Raw genomic sequence first — 12465 nt, 5'->3', positions numbered from 1 at the left:
ATCTGCTGGGATTTACTAAGCAGACAAATCCCATCAGGCTCAAGACATCCCTTGAGCGGAATATAAAGGAGGCAGGGAGAGTTTTGGGGAAAAGTATCGTATGTGTTTGATCCACCCTTGAGTGCCTGCTCATGACCACTGGTTTTATCTATTTTTTTCATCTTGTTAACTTGAAACAACAGGAAGCAGAATGAGCTTAGCCACCAAAGCCACTGCACCTCGTGGCATGTGATCGGAGTTGGGAACAGCATCCTTGGTCACATGCAGCAGGAGTGTGTTCTCCACATGTCTCTATCTACATAGTGTCAGGTTTTGAGATGCCCTGAATGCTGCAAGAGAGCACCTTATGAGGATGCTCAGCTTTGTCCTCCATTTTCTTTTCCAACTCCCTTCCCACCTTTATCTGTACCCACCAAAGCAGCTTCCCAGGCTGCGTAGACCCTGGGCCAGAGCAGTGCGGCTGTTTTTATGCTCTTAATGTGTCCCAGCAACACCGGGCAGCCAGCCTAGCATTTTGAATGAGATTTTGACGGCTTGCTATTACCAGTTCCCTTCTTCCGCTTTTCTTCCAGCAACGCTGGGTAATTTTACCAGTTTTTGTTAAAGTCTTGTTTTGCCCTTCCTTTGGGGATTAGGACAAGGGACCTGTGTCCACAAAAGTGATTTGGGTGCCAGATCCCTGCTAGTGCCTGTCACCAGCTGTAGTGAGCTGCTACCTTTCTCCTTCCCCACCTCAGAGCCAGGCAAACACATTCTGTCCTTTTGGGATTATATCCTTGAGATCTGAATGTCACAGCAGGCTGCATGGTTTAACACAGGAAACATTTGTGCCTGCTATTTAAGAGAAATAAGTTGCTCATGTTTCCCTGGGAACCAGCCTGTCAATCGAGCTTGCTTGACTCCTCTGTCATTAAAATAAAATGTGAAAGAGTAAATTGATATGTTGCAAGTTGTGAAAGGGTAAAATGCTACCTGGATGTATTTCGTATCCAAAATACGTACCCTTATATAAAGAAGGAGCTAAATTTGAGTGCTTTTTCAGGTTATTTAGATGGATCATCATTCTTCTGGATTACTTTTGTTAGCAGTGCTGTATCTTCATGCACAGAACTTGGAGGCTGTCTGTAAAAAAAACCCTGTGGCTCAGCAGTTGTCATATTATGTCTGTGTGCAGGTTATACATAATACTTGCTCCCTGGGCCCCTTGGCACTAGTTGCCTCTGCGGCTTGCGTGTGTACCAAGGCTGTGTTCTCTATTATACTCCTTAGCCTATTTCTTCAGAGCTTTTCTCTTCGCCCCAGGAGTGCCTTTGCTTCTCATATTGTGCAGGTTATATGAGGGCTTATCTTCAAGACCTGCGACTTTTAAAGACTGCAGGTTATCTGTGGGGCAAGCTATTTTTAGGAAACACAGTACCAGGATGGCTCATAGCACTTGGCAGCGTACACGTGCAGAACACAAAGGCAGCCTCTGTACTGGGCAGCTTGTGAACTCGCCATCGTCAGGAGCTGAGAGACAGGCACGGACAGACAGCAGGGCACAGAGAAACAACAGGGCTGTTTTGGTCAGTGAGAACGGCTGCAGTCTGCGAGCAGGCATCTGTGGGCATCGCAGCGCCCGGAGCAAAGGCAGGGGAAGGGAGGCAGGGGCTGCTGAGACAGGGATGGAAACGGTGCGGAGGGCAGGAGGACTCTCAGGAACATTCACTGGCTTTCGCAGGTCTCAGCCCTTGGCCCTTAAGGGGGAACATCCAAACCAGCGAGATATTGGCTGGAAGAGAGAGATATTGGCTGGAAGAGAGAGTTATTGGCTGGAAGTACTGCTGTCACCTGGCCAGTGCCAGAGATAGAAAACGAGACTCGTAGGACTAGTTCTTACTGCAGTTGCCATTGCTTGCGCTTTCCTCTGTTACCTGCTGTGAGATAAGGCAGGAGCCGCGCTGCTATCATTGGCAAAGCCTCCTCCCAGATTTCCACATTCAACCCTGTTCCTTTGTACCTGCCAAATTTTCATTTCCTGGATTCTTTGTGTTCAGAGTAGTTTAAGTGATTGTGGTTTCATGCAACCTATGCTGAATTGGCCACAAAGCGGAGTAAAGGTCCATAACTGCTTTCATAAGAAGGCACACTAGGTGAGCTAGGACTTTCCTGGGCATAACTTAAGAAAGATATGCTAGTGGTGTACAAAATAGCGAAAGACTCGCAGAGAAGTCGGCTGTTCACTGTCTGTTCTAATATAAGAACATGGGGGCATCAAATGAAGATAGCAAGTTCCAAGCAAATCAAAGGATGTGTCATCGATATGGTTCCTTGGTGGAACTCCTTGCTGCAATGTGTTGGGGTCATCAGTATGTACTTGGGGAGAGCAGACAAGCTCATGAAAACAAAATCCAAAGAAGATTACTAAATACAGAGAAACCATGTCTATCTCACGAAGTCCCTGAGCAGAAAGTAACTGGGAGCTGATAGGGGTGAGTCTTCTTCTTCCACTTGTGGAGGCAGCACACTGGTCTGGACAGACATTCGTTCTCACCTGGGACAGTTGTTCAGCTGAAGGTCCAGGAAGGATTTGTCTCCCGTGCACTTTCTCTCTCCAGTACGGACAGACAACAGCCTTGCCTGTACTTACTCAGGTTGTTGCCACCATATATCCCAGACAATCTTGCAGCACTTACACAGTCCAGGTAAGGCATAGCAGTTGTCCAAGCTCCTTCCTGAATGAGCCAGATGTTGTGTACAATGAGGCACTGGGAGATATCCCGGCTGTAGGACAGCACAGCCCCCGGCCAGCACGCAGATGTGTGCTTGTGCGAGTCTGCGTGTGTGTCTATGAGACAGTCCCATCTTTTAACCTGCTTTCTGCCTGTGCTCCAGGGAAAGTATTCCCCATTTTCCTAATCCAAATGAAGCCAGAGGGGTACTTTAGCTACGAGAACTCGCAGAAGTGGAATCATGAAGGATTTTTAAATTTAGCAGAGAGAAGGTTGTGGTAAGAATAAGTATTTGGGACTTGAAGCTTGATGGATACAAGCTAGAAATAGTGACACGTTTCAAGCATTTAGGGTGCATGCTTGCTACAACAATTTATTGAGGATTGCAATGTATCTTCCACATGGAGATTTTTTTTTCCTGTTGTTGAGATTGGATACTTTTCTCAGCAGCTATATCCTTCCAGGAATGCATGTAGGAAAGTGTTAAAGCCTGTCGCTCTCAGGATATTAGAAGAAATTATTGTTTGAGCTGTATCATTCTGAAAATCACCTTCCTAGAAGGAAATAAGGAAGAAAAAACCTGCAACAGGAATTTCAGGAGTTCTCCTCCTCACCTGGACTTGTTTTGTTTCTAACCATAAAGGTGAGATGGATGGTCATGCTGTGTCTAGATTATCATCACAGGGAAATATTTATGATAGCTTGTCAAATGATGACTGAATAGCAAATGTCATTATTACTCATTCCCATGAATTACTGCAGCTACGCTGGAATGGGTGGAAGGTGACAAGGCTTTTTAGCAAAGGGCAGACACTCTGAAGTGACTTTTGAAACTGCCTGTAGCCTGAATATACTTTCAAAGGGAGGCTGCTGGGCTTTCAGATTTCCTTTGTAGTCTTGGTAAAACCTTTTATTGACTTATTGTCAGGGGATTGTGAGGAAAAGGGGAAAAGCATTCACAAGAAGCGATACTGTTTGATCTTTGCCCTTCCCCGTTGTGTTTATGATCAGTAGTCTTGCTTCAGATAAAACTTCTAGCAGGACTTTGTATTTATGTCAGAATGTTTCTCTCCCCTGCACCGGACACGGTTTTGTTTTTTCTCCTGGGAATGTATGTTTTTGTTTCACTATTCAAGTGTTCCTCAAGTGGGTGAATGAATCATGGAAATTCCGTATTACGTATGGATGGAAAGATAATGAAGCATTACATCTGAGCCCTCACAGTAAGCTTGCTTTGTCTACTTTGCAGGTAAAACGTATTAGTCTCTCTCTAGTAAACAAACAGTGTAGAGGATGGAAAATTCAGCTGGGCTGTCTGGAGTTGTTGTAATGTAATTATTTAACACAGGTATTTCCAAACTGTACTTAGTGTACTGCATGGGGGAACACAAGCAGCTCTGCAGTCGCACATCGCTAAGCCCAGAGCAGGAGCCAAAATCAGCGCCCAGGACTCCTAAAGACAATGATTCATGGGTTAGAAAATTGGAGAACTCCTGTTCTTACCTACATATTTTGTGTTTGCTTTTGAGTTATATTTTAACTTGAGAAGGGTCCTGCTAGATGTCAGCGTGCAAGTGGATCCCCCAAAGATTTGAGCATGTTCCAAATTTCTGACATGCAATGAGGCCTTTAGACTGCAGACGTGCTCTTAAAGCCAACTCCGAATCTTAGCAAGAGTGGGCAATTTGTAAAGCATAGCACACCCTGTGGCTTATATCAGGTGGCTTTGCATTGAAAGATTGCTGACTTCAAGTGCATAATGGCACTTTTACCAACATTTTTAAATCCAAGGATGAAAAACACTGCGTGAGAACGGTAAGAGGCAAAGCCTTTTTATGCTGAATGTCAGGAATGTGGTGTTTTGGAGCATGGAGGGGTACTGAATGCTGCCTACTTTTCATTTCCACTCCTGCTCTCTTTTCCAGGCAGCTGGATCTTTATTTTTCTAAAAAAAGCTTCATGCCAGGCTTGATCCTCATCTCATCTGACAGTTCTAGGAATGGGGTATTATGTTGGTCAATAAAGGACAATTGCTTAATGGCTTTAAATCATTATTTTGCTTGGCAGAAAAAAAAAAAAAAAAAAAGATCAATCCATCCCATAGGTCCCCTTGACAAGACTTCAAACACCCCCAAAGCCAGAAGTACAGCTTAATATGGTGTCCAGGTATCCTTCTACCCTCCTTGTGCCCACCATGAGCTCTCCAGACTAGTTTGCTAGTCTTCCTTTCCTATTTGAATGTGTGTGTGTCAAAGGACATGAGACTTGAGCTATTTCTGTCCGGCCCTGGGAGATCTTGCTGTAGTGCAAAAAACCCCAACAATCCTCCCAGAAAGAGACCTTCCAGGCAATACTACCATTTTCTTTCTTCATGCTGATTATGTCTCTGGCTTGCAGCTCTTGGCAGTCTTCTCAGGTGTGTTGCACAAGGAGGTCTTTCTTCCTAGCTTGTGGGTTACACTTTCTGGACTTTTATCATTCACTTTACATTTCATTCATAAACCTGTGGTTCATGGGTTCTTCCCAGGAAGGATGCTCTGTTTACCTTGAAGGCCAGCTGCTCACAGACCACAAGCTAAGAAAACAAATGTCAGAGGCACAAAAAGTGCTTATTTTAGGATTTCATCAAATTTCTTTGGAACTACTGTCTGACTATGGCACCAGCGTCAGCCATATCTGTCAATTCCTCCTTCTTAATGCATCAAACACTATATTAAACATGTGCTTGCAATGCATTTTAGCTTTATTTTCCCACAGGTAATTGCATTTCTATGTACCCTCAAAATGTCTTGCAAGCATGCCTAGGGCTTTTGAGCTGACTGGGCTTTGTTGCCAAATTTAAACTGGAGAAAGAGGGTAGAGCCCAGGGGACCCCAGCTACTCAGAGCTTTCTAGATTTAGTTCAAATCCTTCAAATTGCAGCCAAGCGAGCTGAGAGCTAGTGCAGTCCTGCAGAATGGTTGTTTATTTGCTATGGAGGAAATAGAAGTGCCATTCAGTAGGAATTGGCTTACCAGCTTTCCCAGCTGCTGGATGACTAGCATCTCTCATGGGTCAGCTTCTCTGTGGGAACAGGGAACACCAGCCTGTTCTTCACCGTGGCTCCTCTGGCTACGAACAGATGCGGCCTCGACTAGAGGCAGCCCCGGGGGCAGGTATTGCTCTGTGAGATGCTGAGGACCACGGAGAGGAAATCCCGTGTTCCCCTCCATCCCTTCCAGATAGGTAGCTCCATGTTGGACCATCAAACTGACCCTATTTCCTCATCATCTTGGACTCTGTCCGGTCTGGTGGGAAAGGCTGTTCTTCCCAGCCAACATAACCAACCTCGTTGCCAATTCCTTTTTCCAGATATAGCTGGTTAACACAGGGATATGGCTCATTTCCCTGAAGTCCTTTAATTCGCAAAGCTCTGCTTCCATCTGTAGGCTCGGTGGAGACCCTCTGCTGAGGCTGCATGACATGGGTGAAAGGCCAGAGCTGCTGCTGCTTCTTCGTTAGCACCCCAGCATGCCCAGCCTGGCCCAGCAGCGCTGGCTGGTTCCTGCGGTGTGCTGGACGGGGACAGCCATCCTTATGGCTTGCAGGCTCAGAAACCACATTTCAAACACAGCATGTGGCCGTGAGATGCCCATTGTCCTACACGGATTGTCAAATACTACCGTGGCTTCAGCATCTGGGTCCTTCCAGGTGCTTGGCCAGTATCGATTCCATCGGTGACAGCGGCAGTAACGGGCAGTCAGAAGAGCGGAAGGTCTGAAAGAAAATGGCCTGCAAACACTGTATCTATGAAATGGAAAAGTTTGCAGAGTTGTTATTTAATATCTGGTTGAAGCTGGCAAACCCAAACCCTGTATTATTCTTGCTGTTTTCCCCAGATGTTTTGGCTGGCTAAGCAACCTCACCCCAGTCGTGCAGGTGCGAACCTCCAGCAGGCAGCTGAGCGTGTTTTATAAAACCTGAAACCGCTTGAAGGCAATTTGCAGACACGGCTATTTTCATCCAAGGCGCAGTCTTTTCTCCAGACTTTTTCCTCCAGACATCCAAAAGCCGTTTCAGCCAGTAGTCTGTCTAACGGGGCAGGCTGGGGGACGTCTGAGCGTTTCGGCTCTGCTGGTGGATCCTCATCCCGCACGTCACACAGTGCTCGTTCCTGGTTGCAAACTTTTTTTTTTTTTTTTTGAAAGAGACTGTCCTTTAATAAAACGCACTGTTTATGGGGCTGCTGCTTGGAGGCGAGGCTGTTATGCCGCAGCAGCATAAGAGGCATCAAATTCAAAAGCAGGAGAGCCCTGTCCCCTCCGCTTTAGGGCTCCGAATGCCGTTTCCCAGCTTGTTAGACCATAATGGGATTTATTTTTTTTTTTTCTTTCCCCTGCCTTCGGGAGAGGTCTGTGCCCAGAGGTATTTAAGAGTATATATCCCGTATCAGCCGAGGTGGTTTATGTCTGAGGGGCACTGCGGGCTTAAGGCTGGGATCCCCCCAGTGCCGTCCCTCACCAGCCCTGTCCCAAAGGAGGAGAGGAGGATTTATTAACCCCGGGTGGCTTTTTTGGTTTTATTTTGGCCGTTTCGGTGGGTTGGTTTTGAGGTTTTCCTTCTCCCGGGCAGGCTGCCGGCGGGGGAGAGCACCCAGCCGCCTCACAGGCCGCACCGGGCCGGTGCTTTGCCGGGGGAGAAGCGGGCGGAGAGGAGGAGGAGGAGGAGGAGGCGGGGGCGGGGGGATCCTTAAGGCGGAGCCGGGGCGGACCGAAGGGGAGGCGGCTGGAAAACAGGCCGGCGCTGGTTCTCGCCTCGCAGTGCCCAGCCAGCCGCCGGGAGCCGCGCCGGGAGCCGCTCAGAAGCGGGGAGGGGAGCGAGGCGCTGAGGCGAGCCCGGGCGGGCGGCGAGACCCCGTCCCCTCCGGCCACCGCAAGAGAGAGGTACGAGGCGGGTGAGGAGGAGGAGGAGGAGAAGGCAGCCCCCTTCCCGCCTGCCGGGGGGTCCGTCCCCGTCCCCCTCCTCAGAGAGCATGGCGGGCGAGGGGTCCCCTCAGCTCCCCTCAGGGAGGCACCTGCCGCGCTCCCGCCTCTCCCTCGGCCGGCCCGCGGCTGTCAGCGCCGCCGGCGTCGAGGGTCTGGCGGGAAGGCCAGCGCCCACCTCAGCGGCGGTGACCAGCCCGGTTCTCTCCTCCTTCATTAAAATGGCCAAGGAGGTTTCCCAGCCGGCGGTGGGGAGAGGGTGGCCGCCGTGGGGCAGAGCCGGGGCCGCGGGGCGGGTGTCTTTGCCTACCCCGGCGCCCCATCCCACACGGCCAACTCCACAAAATCTCCTCGTAAAGGTGCTCGCCCTCGTTCCTCAGCCCCGAGGAACCCGGGTGGGTGCCCTGACGAGCCCAGGTGGAGAGCAGGAGCCTGCGGGCGCTGCTTTTATCCCTACCTGTGTTTCTGGGGAGGGCTGGGGGAGAGGACCACCGAGGGCAGGGCACCCGCCGGTGTCTGCGGTCGTGTTGGGGGTTTTGGGGTGTTGTGTTGGCTTGTTTAGTGGTTTTTTTTCTTTTTTTTTCCTTTATTTCCTCCATGTGTTTATGTCAGCGGATCGCCCGCACGCGATGTGCGTCTGCGTGCGTCTCTGCTTTCTCTGCCTTGGCGTTTCAGGCGATGACATGAAGAGTAAAGGTTAAGTAGGAAAGTCACCATAATCTGATGTGTGAGGCGGGATGTAAATTACGAGCTGTGAAAGCTTGCAGTTCATTTGCGTTTTGGTGTTTCTTGTTTATACAAAGCTGTTACAATACTGGGGGCTTGGCAGTTCATACCGATCTCGTGTTTTCAGTCAAATCCATTGACTTCTGCAGAATTGCTCCGTCTTTTAAATCGCTGCGGCGGATGAGGGATTAGTCTCGGACGCACAGTAGCAAAATGCACAAAGCCAATTGTCAGTTACCAAACCCGGCCTCAAAACAAAGCTTTTTAGCAATTTACATCCTCAGCCCCAGAAATACAGCCGCTCAGCTGGATCCTTGCTCTCGGATCACCCCTAAAAAATCCTTTGCGTGGTGTATAGGCACGCTGTCTCAAATCCAGTGCTGGGGCCAGCTGTAATTGCCCTGATATATTAGATGTAAACACAAGCTTTATGTAAAGTGAAACCATATGTATCGGCTAATGCATGTCCACTATGTGATCCTGCACAAATAGAGTCGAGCCCAGAGCTCTGTCCTTAGCTCACCCTGTTGATCCACTTTTCCCTTAGCCTGTACGACACAGTCCTGTTCCCGGAGTTACCAGACGGGTTTAGTGGAGGAGGAGAAATCAGCCTAGGACCATTTCTGTGTTGTGCAAGAATGCTGTGTGTTTTCAGTCTCTTACAAATGTTGTTTTATTGACTTAGTGATAACACTTTGCTCTTCTAGGTCCTTTTCCCTTTCCAGATTGCTAGCCCAGCACTTATTAATCTTTTATGGCACTGCTGTGGAACAGATGTACGGTGTTTTTCAGTGAGTCGCAAGGTCCGTAGTTTCAGCTGGCTTTGCCTCTAAAAAGACAGTACTGCCTTTCCCTTGTACCCCCATTGTGGAGTGGGTAGCTAGACTGGGAAAGAGATTTGGATGATTACCAAGCTCGCAAAAAAACGATGGTCTTGGGTCTGACTCAGTGCCTGGATCTGAATCATCACATAGCTGCTCAAATGTTTACCTGGGCATCTTTGGGTTTAGAGGAGCATCTAGCTGTTACTTTGGCTGAACTATATGTGGAAATAGGTGTAGAGGTCTGGGTCTTTTAAGTCCTGAAAATACTGGCTGAGTTTGGGTACTGTGGTCGTTTATCCTTCTCAATCCTTTGGCTCGGTGGAGCAGCTGCTCTTGAGCTGTACTGCTTTGTGCCATGCTTTCTTGAAATGGCAGAGTGTGTGGCTGTAACGTCATGGACATACCACACGTGTCCTGGGAGCCCTTGTCCTCATCTCTGCTGTTGCTGAAAGCGCTGCTGGATAGCCCTCTCTGGTTTTCACTTGAAGGGCTTTCTCTCTGTTGTGTCTCTCGCACCAAAATGTGCCCTGACTTGCTGTCACAAGTTAACTGTGGTGCCTCTGAAACAGAGTCTTCTCCTGGAGTGGGGGAATCTCAGTTGACTTGGTGGGGATGGAGTGGTTGAGGTAGAGTTTGGAAAGCTCTGTGAAACTGCTAACATTCCTCACAAGCAGAAGGATACCTATGGTTTATGGGCTCCCTACAGGACCCTTTGGTCAAAAGGTGGGATGGTGCTCTTTTACTGGTCTCCACCTTAGTCAAGTAGTATGATTTGGGCTTTTCACAATCCTCCATCCACAAAAGTTAGCGGGACTCCTGCCCATCTCTGCCTCAAGCTTGGAGGGGTATTCCTGCATGTAGTGTATTCCTTCTGCCTGCTACAGAAGTATAGCTGCCTGTCCTCTCAACCCCAGTTGTATTGCTTCATGGTTTCTGTGACTGTAATCCCACAGAAAAGTAATCCCTTTTAATGAAATCTTAGGTTCTACAACTAATTTCCTGCTGGCCCAAATGAGGGTCTAAGGAGAATGCTGATGCTGACTTCTGAAGTATGTGGATTTACTTACTTTGTATGATTGAGTTATATAAAAGAGAAATAGAAATTATTTTCCCTATGCCCTTGACAAATACTAAAACACAGCCTGTTGTATTTCACAAATCTAACTGCTGTCTCCTTCTCTCAGTAACTGTAATTAACAGACCAGAAAATGGAAAAATGTAGAAATATCTTTTCCCAGTGGCCACAAACATTAGTCCTCTCCAGAAGTTAATGAAGTCAAGTCTAAGGAAATTAAATAACTGATTTTTTTTTTAGCTCTGTTGGTGAGCTAAAACACTGTGTCAGAGTGGTAAATCATAAATTAGAGAGGTATAAAGATTACCTCTTGGAAACGAAGTTGGTGAAGAATGGATTTGAACTCTTCCTTCTCAAGAGAGCATCTAAACCATCTGACTTCAGGATCTGTCCTGCTCTGCTTGGGTGCAAAAATTAATCTGTAGCACAGCAGTAAGGTGGGATAGGGATACTAACTCACTATGGCTGGTGAGCAAGGTGCTCTCTCTTGGCTGGTAGGAGCTGGGGCTCCAATCCTATTGCACACCAAGTGTGCTAGCAGGTCTGTGACACTGTAAAAAAACGAATGCAACTGATCCCTTGTATGATGGACTCCTTAGAAGTGAGCAGTTTAACAAATGACATCACAAAATGTTGTGGTGTTTCCAGACCACGTTATCATCCTTGTTGTGTTCCTGATGAAGGAACATGAAAATTTTCAGCCACCTTGATGGTATGTCCTATTTTCATCAGCTCTTGTGGATGTGTTGGCTTTGATGTGTCCAGGTGTTCCAAGCTCACGTAGAGGGCACGTGGGTGTATACACACTAATATCACATGAATTTATAGTAGTCACCATGGAAATTGTTACAAATCCTTGCTTTTTTAAAATCTGATCTTTCTGTGGTTTCTTTTTATTTTAAGAAAAAACTCCAGCAATACTGTGGGTGGGAATATGAACTACTTGGCAAATAAAACTTTGTGGCAACTCCCGTTAGCACCATGTGCATTGTGGCACCTGAAGAGCGTGTTGATGTGGTGCAGCTGTCTCGTGTGATGTGTGGCTCTACCCTGGAGAGTGGCTTTGTAAGAATTCAAGTTTGAGGTCCCGTGTTTGTGTCTGTGTAGAGTTGTGAACATATTTTGGGGAGCCTGTGGCTTTCAACTCCTGCCTGTACCTTCTGATAGTCCACTGCAACCTGTAATAAGGGCATGTTCTTTATTCGTTGTATGGGAAGAAAAGGCTGTGAGTACTGGAGCCAGCACCCAGGGACCCTGGGGTAAGGATTGCACTGCAGGCTGGAGGAAGGTTGCAGGTGGTGGGGATTCAACCAGCAGCCCTACACTGCCCACCCTGGCTGTGGATAACACAGCATGTGGTTTTTTTATAACAAGCTGTTTGCAGGCTCAACCTGACAGCAGCATGACACAGACCTTTGCTTTGGGAGGTGCACTGTATATATTGGTGACCTTTTCATCTGGAGATCTTTAAATGCAGTAGATTTTAAAAAAGTGGTGTTGCTTTGGTTAATTTTAATCATGCCCTTGGTTTTAAGTGCAATTTTGGTGTTGTGGGTTTTTTGTTTTTGTGGTGGTTTTTTTTTTTTTTTTTATGGCCACTGGAGTTCTTGTTTTGTGGCATTTTGGGGCCAGAGACATGAGGTTGTAAGGATGGATGTAGCAGGGAGTTTTTTTGGCACCAAGGAAGGCCTGGGTTGCTCTGAAGGTAGTGTGAGATAAGCTCATCAGCAGGAATTGTAAAGCAAGAGGGGGTCAAAAAGCCCCTCCTTGCTGTTCAAGTTGGAGTTTGATCCCTGAGCTATTTCAGGGTAGTTCTCTGCTACCAGGCCATCCTTTAAGTCTCGGTAAAACAAGACGGCTATTGTTAGTGCTCTCAGATAACTTAAAATGATGGTGGCTGGGAGACTGCTGGGTCTGAGGGAAACAAATTATGTAGCCCCGGAGTAGTGATTTACACAGGGCTTTGGTTGCTACATATTCCTTCTTCGGAGCCATTATCCACATCATCCTCTGAGACCATGTTTATCTCTCTTCTGAGAGTAGAAGGATGGAGGGAGAGAGCTGGAGGCCATGGAGCAGATCAGTGGCGGAATGGAGGTCACAGTGAGCGAGGCAGATTCTCAGCTGTGGGGAGCCCAGCAAGCTGATCTGACATAAATAGAGACAAT

At 47.6% G+C, this 12465-nt stretch overlaps 1 protein-coding gene across 2 annotated transcripts in view; it reads left to right on the top strand.

The window, feature by feature from the left end:
* Nucleotides 1-2566: 2566 nt before the first annotated feature.
* SMOX (spermine oxidase) overlaps nucleotides 2567-12465 on the top strand; it is a 60856-nt gene continuing 50957 nt past the window's right edge. The window contains exon 1 of one of the 2 annotated variants that reach the window (XM_049791583.1): nucleotides 2567-2684. The gene's annotated coding sequence lies outside the window, so the exon portion shown is untranslated. Of the gene's footprint in view, nucleotides 2685-7482; nucleotides 7634-12465 lie in introns of those variants that run through there. The other variant, XM_049791574.1, reaches the window with a different exon arrangement.

The sequence above is a fragment of the Accipiter gentilis genome, chromosome 3, assembly GCF_929443795.1.
Source record: "Accipiter gentilis chromosome 3, bAccGen1.1, whole genome shotgun sequence".
NCBI classification, from domain to species: Eukaryota; Metazoa; Chordata; class Aves; order Accipitriformes; family Accipitridae; genus Astur; species Astur gentilis.
The sequence above is the reverse complement of the archived record's forward strand: the minus strand, read 5'-3'. Positions and strand labels throughout refer to the sequence as shown.